This window comes from Zeus faber (genome assembly GCF_960531495.2).
Source record: "Zeus faber genome assembly, chromosome: 19".
In the NCBI taxonomy this organism is placed as follows: Eukaryota; Metazoa; Chordata; class Actinopteri; order Zeiformes; family Zeidae; genus Zeus; species Zeus faber.
The window spans coordinates 17,735,657-17,747,683 of NC_137206.1; positions in this window are offsets into that span (position 1 = coordinate 17,735,657).

Consider the following 12,027-nt stretch of genomic DNA (forward strand, 5'->3'; position numbering starts at 1 on the left):
ATGTGCACTCTAAATGGCAGCGGTGACCAATAGGTTTTAGTGCAGAGAAAAGGGGAGTGACCGTAAGTGGCAGGAAAGCAACTAGTTCCTACTTGAAGCAGCATCTCCCCCCCGGGGCTAAAACAGCAGATTGGCGGTGACTCAGCAAGCCACAACACTAAGATTTGATCCGCGATGCCTTCTTACGATGTGGATTGATGACAGGGCAGAACCCATGATTGCGTTGTTGTGCATCAATCTAGAATATCATTTGTGTAATTATTTGTTCACTATTTGAAAATGCTCGCAGGACATTCCATCGGCTATAAGCAGTGATAACTGGGCAAAAATACTATCCAAGCTATTATCAAGCTATAAGCAAGACTGTTCAAGCTGTTTGATTCATACTTATTAGAGGCAAGTCCCCACACAGTAATTACCAGCCAACCTACATCTCCTTAAAGACACAAACTCTAGCCTTTAATGCACTTTTATTATTACAATAATCTTCTGGGTTTTTCCCCCAATTTCGCTGGGGTTTGAGAATCTCGCGTCTCAGTGCTCCTAAAAACCTCGGCATTAAGTTAGTCTGGGAAGCCGTCCAGAGCCATTTCCTTGCTCTCTCTCATCGTAGCGCCAAGCTGTCTGTCACTGATGGAGGAGCTTTATGATGAGCCACGCATGACCTCATGAGATTAATGTTGAGAGCGTTGCTGGGGGAGAGCTAAATAGGCTGGTCTGTGTCTGGTTGGCTGCAGAGCACTCAAATTCTCTCATCTTTGCAGTATGTCTGAATCCTAACCAAGGCAATAACTACAGGGGTCCTAGATTGCTTTTGCGAAGTTAGAAAAATGGATTGTTGCAGAGCGGATGAGCAAATTAAACAATGAGAGAAGCGCCATACTGTGAAACGTAGCTTTTTACTTCCTCTGTGCCAACCAACAAACATAATGGAGCGGGAATGAGGATGTTGTGTCTCGGGGGGTGAAAAGGACATTATGACGGTTTGGAGTACGTCTTATCAAATGGTGTGGCTCTACCGCTTCCTTTGAGCTGGTTGGACTCCCGGACGTTCTGCCTGGCAAGACGAGCAGCACCAGAGTGCGCTCTCCTGGAGGTTTTCTGGTCAGTCTTGATACGTGCCGCGTCAAAGAGATCCGCTTTGGATGATCCCCTACGCCTAGACACGGGGAAGAACGGACCAGGGTCAGCTTGGACAGCCGCTTATAACTAATGAGGTCCTTGACGGGTTGATAGTGCAAAGAGAGCATCAATAATCAAGACGCCTGTCATCAATTCTTTCTGGCTTTGCACAACACCAGGGACAAGGCAATTACTGTGGCTATGCTTGTCCCTGGCTAGACAATGTATTGTCAGGGACCGCACAGCAGGCAGACCCGGCCGGCGGACATTCTGCAGCGGGCGTGAGGTCTGCAGGAAACCTCCAGCACTCCTCCAAAAGCATTTCCTCTCTGACTTGCGGTCAACTAGTTTGCATGTATGCAAAGCCTGTTAAAGCACGTTTTAAGGCTTGTAACACTCTAAGTAAGAAAGCGCAACGTCAAAAGCAAGCACAGCCACAATGTAGAGAGCGCGGCGATAGAAGACACCGGCTCAAGCCTTCTTCTGGCGTGTCCTTGAGCTTGTCTGTTCGTCCCAAACAGCTCTAGGGCTGACCGTGAACTCTGACCTCTGCAGAGAAATGATAAGTGCAGGGCGAATGTCCACTTAACCCTCGTGTACTTAAATCTTAAAATAAATCATAATAAAGACATGATTTGCGTTATATTCAATCAGGACATGCACCTTTCAAGCAACTAAGCTTAAATTGGGGGCCAACACTGCAGTCAAACTGAAAACTACCAAACAAGAGTGCTGATAATCGAATGCCCATCCAGCTCATTTCTTTAGACTGGAAGAGCAGAACGATATGTGTTTCATCCTGGTTGCATCATCTTATTCACAGAGGTCGTATCTCCAGTGTACCTGGTGGGAAGAGGGCTGTCCGTCTCCAGTTGTCTCCGCTGGCTGAGCAGATACTGGCGTAGCTCCGATAGCTGGTGGAGCATTGCCTGCTTCTCATCTGGTGTACAAAATCAGGAGAGCGAATGAGGGGGAATATACATTAGCATTATCAATTTTCAAAGGGTCAAATTAAAGTTGAGCGACTAATGAGTAATGAGCAAAGATGCATTTATTTCACTCAGCGTACCAGGTATTATGGCCGCCTCTTTGTCTCTCCTTCCGGTTCTCTCCCTCTCTTGGATGTTTTGTAGCGCTGGGACGGGGCTAGACGGCTTCCCCTGCGGTTCTCTACTTTCAGCTCTCTCCCTTCCCAGTTTGTTTTGCAGTGCCGGGACCGGGGGAGATGGCTCCGTCTGCCGTTCTCTGCTGGCAGTTCTCTCCTTTTCCAGTTTATTTTGCAGTGCCGGGACTGGGAGCGACGGCTCCCTCTGCCCCTCTCTGCTTGCAGTTCCCTCCATCCCCAGCTCCTTCTGCAGTGCTGGGGTGCGCGGAGACGGCTCCCTCTGCGATTTAAAAACGGGACAACTGCCGTTTGTGAAGGCCTCCGGAGGTTTTCTACTTTCGGTGCCCAATGATTCACCTGCGCCAGGTTCTCCTCTCTCTCCCTCTGGATCTGCAGGGCGTTCTGTCTCTCCTTCTCCTCCTTTTCCCGTTTCTCCTTCTCACATCGCTCCTTGGCTTGACGCATCACCTCCTCCTGTGCCAGCTGTTGCTGGAGGAAAGAGTTAAAGGAATCACGTCTGTCATCAAAGGCAAGGCGGTGGCCGGCGAGAAGGGATCTCTCGCGAGGAAGAGTGATCAGCGCTTCTTTCACCTCCATCTTTTTCTTCATGCCCTTCTGCTTCTCCTCCTCCTGCTCTTGCTGCAACTGAGCCCTCTGCTCGGCCAACTTCTTCTCCTCCCTGTCCTCCTCCTCCCGGATGCGCACCCTCTCTTCCTCCTTCTTTCGCCTATTCTCCTCAATCTTTCCAAAGCAAATGACAATCAACAACTGTTTTTTCTACCCGCCCTCCTCTTCCACACCGTCTTCTCTCTCAGCTGATGACGCTGTCACTTACTTTGCTAGAACGATGGAGGATATCAGTTGCTCCCTCTCTCAAACCTAAATCACCACCCCGTCCATCTGATCCTTGTATCCTTCTCGCCTTTCTTCACAGAAGATGTTCTGTCACTTGACTGTTCGATCCAAACGGCCCAACCCCTGCACCCTCGATCCTATCCCCTCCGCTCTTCTCCAAACCATCTCCCCGGACATCCCGTCCTGCCTCATCACATTTATCAATTCCTCCCTGTCCTCAGGCTCCGTTCCGTCCGCCCTGAAGTCTCCCAGAGTCAAGCCTCTACTCAAGAAACCATCCCCCGACCCAGCAGACGTCCGGAACTACCGACCTGTGTCGCTGTCTCCAATAAACTCTCTCTCTCTGTCTCTGCTTCGATCGTGTTTCAAGGATTCTTACTCCACCTTGCTGTCATGGAGGCTTCTCCATACTGCCAGGGCTTCGGTCCTCTCATGTGTCCCTATTCCTCTGGACTTTTCCAGCTACCATTCCAACAGTTTGCCACAAAATTCTTCTATCCACCCTCTCTAAACTTGGGATTAGGGTATTTGCACAATCCTGGCTGACCAATCGCTCATACCAAGTCTGATGGAGAGGATCCCCGTTCAGACCTTGCACTCTAAACTATGGTGTCCCTCAGGGCTCCATCCTGGGGTCTTTGCTGTTCTCCAAAATCCCTTGGTGACCAAAATCCCTTGGTGACCTATCTCCTCCGATGGCTTCCATCACTGCTATACAGATGAGACTCAACCCTATCTCTGCTTTCCCTCTTGACGTCAGAGACATGACATGAAGACATTAGTACCACCAACTGAAGCTCAATCTTGACAAGACAGAGCTCCTCTCTCTACTTGGTAAAGACTGCCCTCATACATACAGTACCTCTCTATTGCCATTGGGAACACCACTGTATTGCCCGTTCAGACTGCCAAGAACCTTGCAGTGATTCTGGACAACCAGCTGCCGATAAAATCGACTTATTGTAAGAGGCCTTTTCGACAAAAGTGTCTGCTAAATGACGTTTTCGAATGGAACGTCAATTCCAGAGTGAGAATGAACAATGTGCACTATTGGTGAGTGTAGTGTACCTGCTGCTTCAGGAATTTGTAGTGGTGGTCCTGCTCATTGAGCTTCTGCGGTGTGGGCTGATCAGAGACGGTTTTGTCGTGACTTAACGCTGTAGACGTCTCAGAGAACAAGAAACCTAACAAAAACATATCAAAAGATTTTTTTTTTTAAAAAGCAGACAAGCTCAAATTTAAGGTAAAATACTTTACGTAGACAGATTTAATACTGCATGGCCACGGGGAAACACATCAGTGGAACAGACTCTCTGGTTTACAACGGAATAAATCATTTTTAAGCACCACCTTCAGTTTGGGGTTGGGACGGAGCTGGGTCGCCTCCTTGATGATAGGTGTCACTTTGGGAGAAGGGTAGCCCCGCCTCTCTCCCCTCCCCAACGTCAGAGTGACAAGCCCCCTCGTTGAGGTTGCGCATTTGCTTCAAGTCACCTAAAAATTGCAAAGGCACCAAGTAACAAATGATGCACTGAAAAAGGAGGAATGTATAGACAACTTTAAGAGCGTGATGGGAAACGTGAGGCGAAAACCAACGTACAAACGAGTTTGCCTCGTTCATCTTTGATCGGCGCCCCTCCGCCGCCCCTCCCCCAGGGGTCGTAGACAATCATCTCGGCGTCAATCTTGGCTTCGTATCGCTCTCTGTCCTCTTTTTCTTTTCTTTTCTGCTCGTTGTTCTCTTTGATCTAAGCAAATACAAGATGGAACTTTTTGATAAACAAAAGATTTCTGTCATAGAAAAACATTGTTTCTATTTGTTTGGTTCTGTTATTTGTCTGACTAGTAGATTCTTGTTTAATATTTTGTATCGCATATTTCCGTGTTCTATTGTCATTTAATTGTGCCTGCTATAAGGGTTATACTGTTTAAAGAGCTGACAAAGAGCTATAATTTGTATGTGTTGATGTGGACCATTTGCAGATTGTATGTTTCCATCTGGACCCCAGGTGGAGTATTTGTTGCTAAGGTTACAAATAATTGGAATAAACAACTTCCTATTATGAATTGGGTGGATCACTGCTGTCCGAGGACTTTTGACTTTACCGTCTGTTTCTAAAAGACGTTAGTTACATTTGGTGATTAATGGACGTGTTCGGGTGACCACACGACTCTCCACATCCGAACGTATCTGGGGCGTTCACACTACACAACCCCTTTTTCTTACATGTTTTTGTCTTGCGGACGGAGTGGTGTTCACGTGGCGTCCCGGACGAGGGTGTTCACGCTACATGATCCTACACTACACACGTGAGACCTGACGAGACTTGGCTATTATTCCATGTGGCTTTAAACAAAAGTAAACAAAAGAAAGAGAATGGAGCTTTATAAGGAAGAAAGGTTTGCTGTTGTAGTGGTGTGTCTGCTCATTTTCTTTGTGCCGACAAAAGAAAAAACAAATGTGTATTTGGAGGAGAAGTGGGTGGGATGACACGGACTGCATTGGAGTTGGAGGTAAATTATTAGAAATACATTATTATTACAAATTAGGTCATAAACAGTTAAGTGCAGTTAAAATATTGCTAATATTGCTTTATTTTAATATACATTGCATGCATTCCATAGTCTGAACTCGGCATTTATGGATGAGCATTGTAAGAGCAGTGTTCAGCCTGTGTCCAACTTGTGTACCTGCTGGTTAAGTGCTTCTCGGTAGCTCCGTGTACTCTGTCTGGTCAGCTTAGGGCTCTCTCCAAATACTCCAACAGCCACAGGAGACATTTTGTGCTCACCACTTTCTCTAAACTGTGCGATCTGGGATTGAGAGCTTTGCTGTGCTCCGCCCTCTCTGGAAAAAAAACAAAAACAAACAAACAAACAACCCAAAATTAGTATTAGAGCTAAAGGATAAGAGTTGCACGGGAGATGTATGTTACCTATTGTAATGTACTGAAAGTGTGTGAACCTCCTCTGGATGGTTAACTTACAGCACTGGAATGCACACTGACCCAGAGTGGCCACTGGGTCCAGCAGGGGGAGCAGCGCCTGGAGGCCAGCTGGGGACAGCGGGGAACTGAAACCCTCCTCTACCAGGAGGGCCATCTGAGGGCAAATGGAAAAAGTTGAAAACAATTAATAAATGTCACTGCTATTTACATCAACCTTTATGCTTTAAAGGTTGTAGGTGAGCACAGAGCAGGGCATTATTGTAACTGTGAAATAAAATTGTGAAAGGAAAAAAAAAACGCAACCAAATGTATAAACATGAAACATCTGGCTCATCTAATGTACTATGTCCATAGTATTATTAATGGCCTAAAATGTATACTTATTGTTAAATGGCTAAATGAGGGTTTGAGATATACTGACAGTGGGGCAAATTAGGATCCAATGGATTTGTTGCCCCATAGTAGTAATAATAGGCCTCGTCATATGGAATTCTGTGTGGATCTGATAATGTCGGGGGCATTGGAGGAGGAACAGCGACAACTCTGGAAAAAACAAACAAAAAAAAAACATGATTGCATGAGGGCCTACAACCATATGCTGAACAAAGAAGCTATTCCATGGCGAAACATTTTTGTGCTCTATGCAAGAACAGGTAATACATCCTGGTTACCTTGGAGGGCCCGCCTTTCCCACTGTGTTTGAAAGGCTCTTGTGGACTTCCTCATCAAGTTTGGACAGCCCAGGAACCCCTGGCCCGGCTGGCATACCCAACCCTAGTACAGCCATGAAGAGTGAGGCTCATCTAACAGGAATCTTATAACAAAGAGGACAGAAACTGTGGCCACAATATTATTATCGGCTTAAAATGGATATTCACTAACACGGCTAAATGAGGGTTTGAGATATACTGACAGTGGGGCAAATTAGGATCCAATGGATTTCTTCCTCCATAGTAGTAATAATAGGCCTCATCGTATGGAGTCCTGTGTGGCTGTGATAATGTTGGGGGCATTGGGGGAGGAACACCAGCAATTCTGTAAAAAAAAAGCAAAAACATTGCATGACGGCTTACAAAAAAAACAAAAAAACGGCTCCATGGTAAAACATTTCTATAACCTATGCAAGAACAGGTGATACATCCTGAATACCTTGGAGGGCCCGCCCTTCCCACTGTGTTTGAAAGGCTCCTGTGGAATTCCTCATCGAGTGTGGACAGCCCAGGAACGCCTGGCCCGGCTGCGATACCCACCTCTGGCACCGTTCTCCCACTCAACTGGTTGAGGGCTGAGCTGTGATCTACGGAGGTCGGACAAGCCACACAGGGCTTTCCTGGGCATCCTTCCATTCTTCCATTCTCGAAGGAATCCACATTCATGCCGGGCCTGTTGGGGGTGTTCCTCCCCTGAGCCGCAAACTGCCTGATACGGTCAGGCTAGAAGAAGTAACACATCATGCGGGGGGAGATCACAAGTTGATTAAGGCAATGTGATATAAAATGAATTGTCTTATACTCTCTTAATGTATTGTTATGTTACATTAATATGCCCTTGAAAGACTGGAAGAAGATCAAGAGAAAGGAATCTTTTAAACTGAGCTTAACTTACCTCCTTCTCAGGGTCTACAACTCTTAGCTCAAGCTCTTTCTCCCTTAAAAAAAAAAAAAAGGAACACATATCACCTCCACACCATGAGAAATCATGAGATCAAGGTACCTAAAAAACAAAATCCTCACAAGTACTCACTGCCTCTTGTTTCTCTGCTGTTCAGCTATTTGTTCCTCCAGTGCTTGCCTATAGCGCTCCTTCTGCAACCGAGAGGCCACATTATCTGCTGCTGCCCCTGTGTGACAGCAAGGAATCATGCCGTACAAACTCTGCCAAATACCATGCCGAGAAAACTCTGCATCTTTCCGTTCCATGGGGTATCAGATGCTGAATGGTTCTCACCAATGATCAGTCCAGGAGCGAAGTCAGCCCTATCTCTGTTTGATCTAGATCTCTCAGCAGGCTTCATGCTGTCTAGCAAGAGTTGCCTAAAAAGGGAAGAGTTAGCCTCCACTCCGTGAAAAAAAAACTAGAACATGGCTCATGAGGTGTGTGCTTCCATAGAAAAACAATAAAACAAAAAAGCACTACTCAGTGCTGTGAACCTGTGAAATGATTTAACTCGTCATAAGTACTTACTCCTTCTTGTTTCTCCGCCGTTCAGCCATTTGTTCCTCCAGCACCTGCCTGTAACGCTCCTTCTGCAACCGAGAGGCCACATTATCTGTGGCTGCCCCTGTGTGACGGCAAGGAATCATGCCGTACAAACTGTCAAATGAACTCAAATTCACTCATAACCTTCTACAACATCAAGTTCATCTGTCCCCCCTGATTGCTGCCACCCCAATCCTCAAAAAGCCCCGTTGTGACCCTAACATCCTTTAACAGTATCCAACCCACCTCCAAACGACAAACCATTGCAATCCAGATTCAGATCACTGCACGGCACAGAATCAGCCCTCCCTCTTGCAAGTCACCGATGAGCTCCTCCTCCGCTCCCTCGACATCCTCATCCTCCCTCAGATGCAGGTCGACACTATCAACCACTCAACCATCTTCACCTGCCTCGAAAACCCGCCTCTCAACATCCATCCCCATCACTGCCTTCTCCTGGTTCAAAACAAACCTCTCTGACAAGAATACAACGCTACGCCAACGCCCAACAACTACAAATCCGCCACAATCCCTGTCTCCCAAGGTGTCCCCTAGGGCGTGGGGCTCGGCCCCCGCCTCTTCATCCGCTTCACATGCTTCCCCTTGGTTATATCATCTGCCGCCATGGCCCGCTCTTCCACTGATATGCTGAGAACCTCCTGCTTGTCTTCTCCGCCAACTTGACCACCACTGCAATCCATTTCACCCTCACCAACTGTCTTGATGGACAGTTGGTGATGAGTGCAAACCAATCTGGATGCAGACCAATTTTCTCAAACTCAACTGTTACGAATCCTTCCCGCTCCGTTTTCCCGATTTGCGGTCGTGCTTTCCAATTTGTGGTTGAGTTTTCCGATTTGTACTTGTGTTTTCAGATTTGTCCCTGTGTTTTCCGATTTGTTGTTGAGATTTCCGAGTTGTCGTTGAGTTTTCCAATTTATCGTTGCGTTTTCCGATTTGTTGTTTTGTTTTCCGATTTGTGGTTGTATTTTCCGATTTGTCGTTGAGTTTTCCGAATTGTCTTTGAGTTTGCCGATTCGTGGTTGAGTTGTCCGATTTGTTGTTGTGTTTTCCAATTTGTGGTTGTGTCTTCCGATTTGTCATTTGAGTATTCCGATTTGTCTTTGTGTTTTCCGATTCGTTGTTGTGCTTTCACTCATTTGCTGCTGTGATTTGCACTTCAGGGCCACCGCACATCTGAGACCCTCCCCCTCACTCCCCTCATGCAAAACATTGCTCAAACACACCTTGTTAAAATTGCTTTCAACATCCCTGTAAAGTCAATTCGGTGATTAGTTTCTAAACACATTATACATGTTAGAAAAGAATTGCTTGGAAATGTATTAAATCATTCAGTTTGGGCTGGGTGGTTAGTAACACATTTTTCTGTGGCGTGACAAACTCTGAACGCATATTTATTTTTGCTTTATGGGGACTTTAACGTATGAAGCACTCTATGTTTTTAACTGTTTTCCATGTGATTTGCCATTTCCATTTACATGTGATTTTGATATGAAGTGTCGAGTGTAATATGAAGGGTCGTGTATGAAAAGCACTACACAAATAAAATGTATTATTATTAGTAGTAGTAGTAGTAGTATTATCATTAATAATAATATGTTGTAAATATGAATTATAGTTGTAATAACAATAATAATAACAATAACACTAATAATAATAATAATTATTATTATTATTATTATTATTCCATGCTGAACAAATTCAGCATGTTCCACTTCAATTGTGTATGAAATGCTAGTATATGGATCTTACCAATTAGTAGTCCAGTGGCAACATCAGCTCTATCCTCGTTAGATCTTCCAGCAGTCTTCATGCTGTCTCGGAAGAATCTCCTAAAAAAAAAAAATAGGAACCGATAATAAAAGAAATGGCAAAGAGATCTGTCAAATATTTTAACTCGTCACAAGTACTCACTTCCTCTTGTTTCTCTGCTGCTCAGCCATTTGCTCCTCCAGCACCTGCCTGTAACGCTCCTTCTGCAACCGAGAGGCCACATTATCTGCCGCCGTCCCTGTGTGGCGGCGAGGAATCATGCAAAATCTGGCAAATACCGTGCTGCGAAAACTCTGCATCTTAAATGTTTGAATGGTTCTCACCAATGATCAGTCCAGTTGCAAAGTCAGCTCGCTCCCTGTTCGGTCGAGATCTCTCCGCGGTCGTCATGCTGTCTGGGAAGAGTCACTTATTGCACACCCCAGAATGACTCCGTTTCTTCCTTTCATCTTTTTCCTAGTGACAGATAACACAACAGATCATCCCTTTGGCTCCGCCTTCGCAGCCCATTACACCTTTCTGTAGAGATGGCCGAGTTGCTCCCTATTTTGTTCCTGCTAGACATCTCAATACATCGATCACGTTCTTGCTCTGTATTGTTTTATACTATTTTCATCTATGTGCTGCCCAGTAGGCCTCGAGTCAAAGACCACCCCTACAAACTTCAAGCTATTCACCCCTCTCCATTCATCTGCCATACATTTCCAGCTCCATTTGTTTTGTCCAAGGAAAATTTGAATTCCCATTGTGAGGGCCATCCTCTCAGAATATGTTTTTTTTTTTTTTTTATCTTGACTCGGATTGTCTTGCCATGCAGAACATCTCTGATCCAATGACACCCACTCCCTCTGACCAGGCACCCTTGCACCCTCCAAATTCTCAGCTTTATAGGGGGGGGGGGGTTGTGACATCATGAATACATCACATAATGATGCCCCCGAGGGGGTGGGTTCATCATTATGTGACATCACAATTCATCGCATGAAGATGTCGGCAGCTACGGGCGCGCATCATAACGTCATTACCTTATTGTATATTATTACACAGTATATTAACATAGTATTTGATTTTCATCACATTATTATATTATACTAGTTGTACTATTATAATACATATTACTATCCAATCATAGTGTATATTCTTAATAATTATTAGAATTGTATTATTATATCAAATATTATTTATTATTATATTTTAAAAAAATGTATAAGAATTAAAGATAAATTATAGCACAGAGGCCAATGTGCATGTTACCTTCGTCGTTTATTTAGTCAATGACAGATGCTTGTATTTGTTCTGATCCTCTGAAAGGTGTCCATCTTTATCACGCAGGGCACACCTACAAGATCGTAAAATATCCACAGCAACAGCGAAATGAACGGTACTCATGCTTTCGGTTACATCGCTCAGTGTATCATTAACTCATGTCAATTACAACCAGGCTGGGGGCAAAGCGTCGTCTTGTTGCTATGGGCAACCGGGACGCCGGACCCGAAACGCAGATCGAGCAATTTTTTTTTTTTTTTTTTTTTGGAGACTCGACTCTTCATGAGTCACCGAGAAAAAGATATTCGGTCGGTTCGACGGACCGGCGAAGGAGGGAGGGCGCCCGGGGAACGGTTCGCCCTGGCCTCCAACGGAGTCCTCGGTGACTGATTCCGGTTTGTGGGTCGAAGATTCACTCCCGAAGCGCGAATCATTTCAAACGTTCGTTCGCCGCGAACGACTCGTTCGCGAGCCTCGCGTCGCCACTCACAAATAAGAGCGTGCATTAGATTGACCTGTCCGCGCTAAGGTACATTAACCGAAACACAAGTCGCCGATATTGTTGGGATTACGTGATTGTTTTATTGTGACGTCAACGAAACCGAATTTATTGTTCTGTTTCGCTGACGCTGCTACCAACGCGCAAAGTACACTCTTATAAACCGAGTTCGTTTTCTTTCGTCTTGTTTTCCTAGTGCGTCCACTAGATGGCAGTGTAGCTCCGCGTCGTCCTCCCTC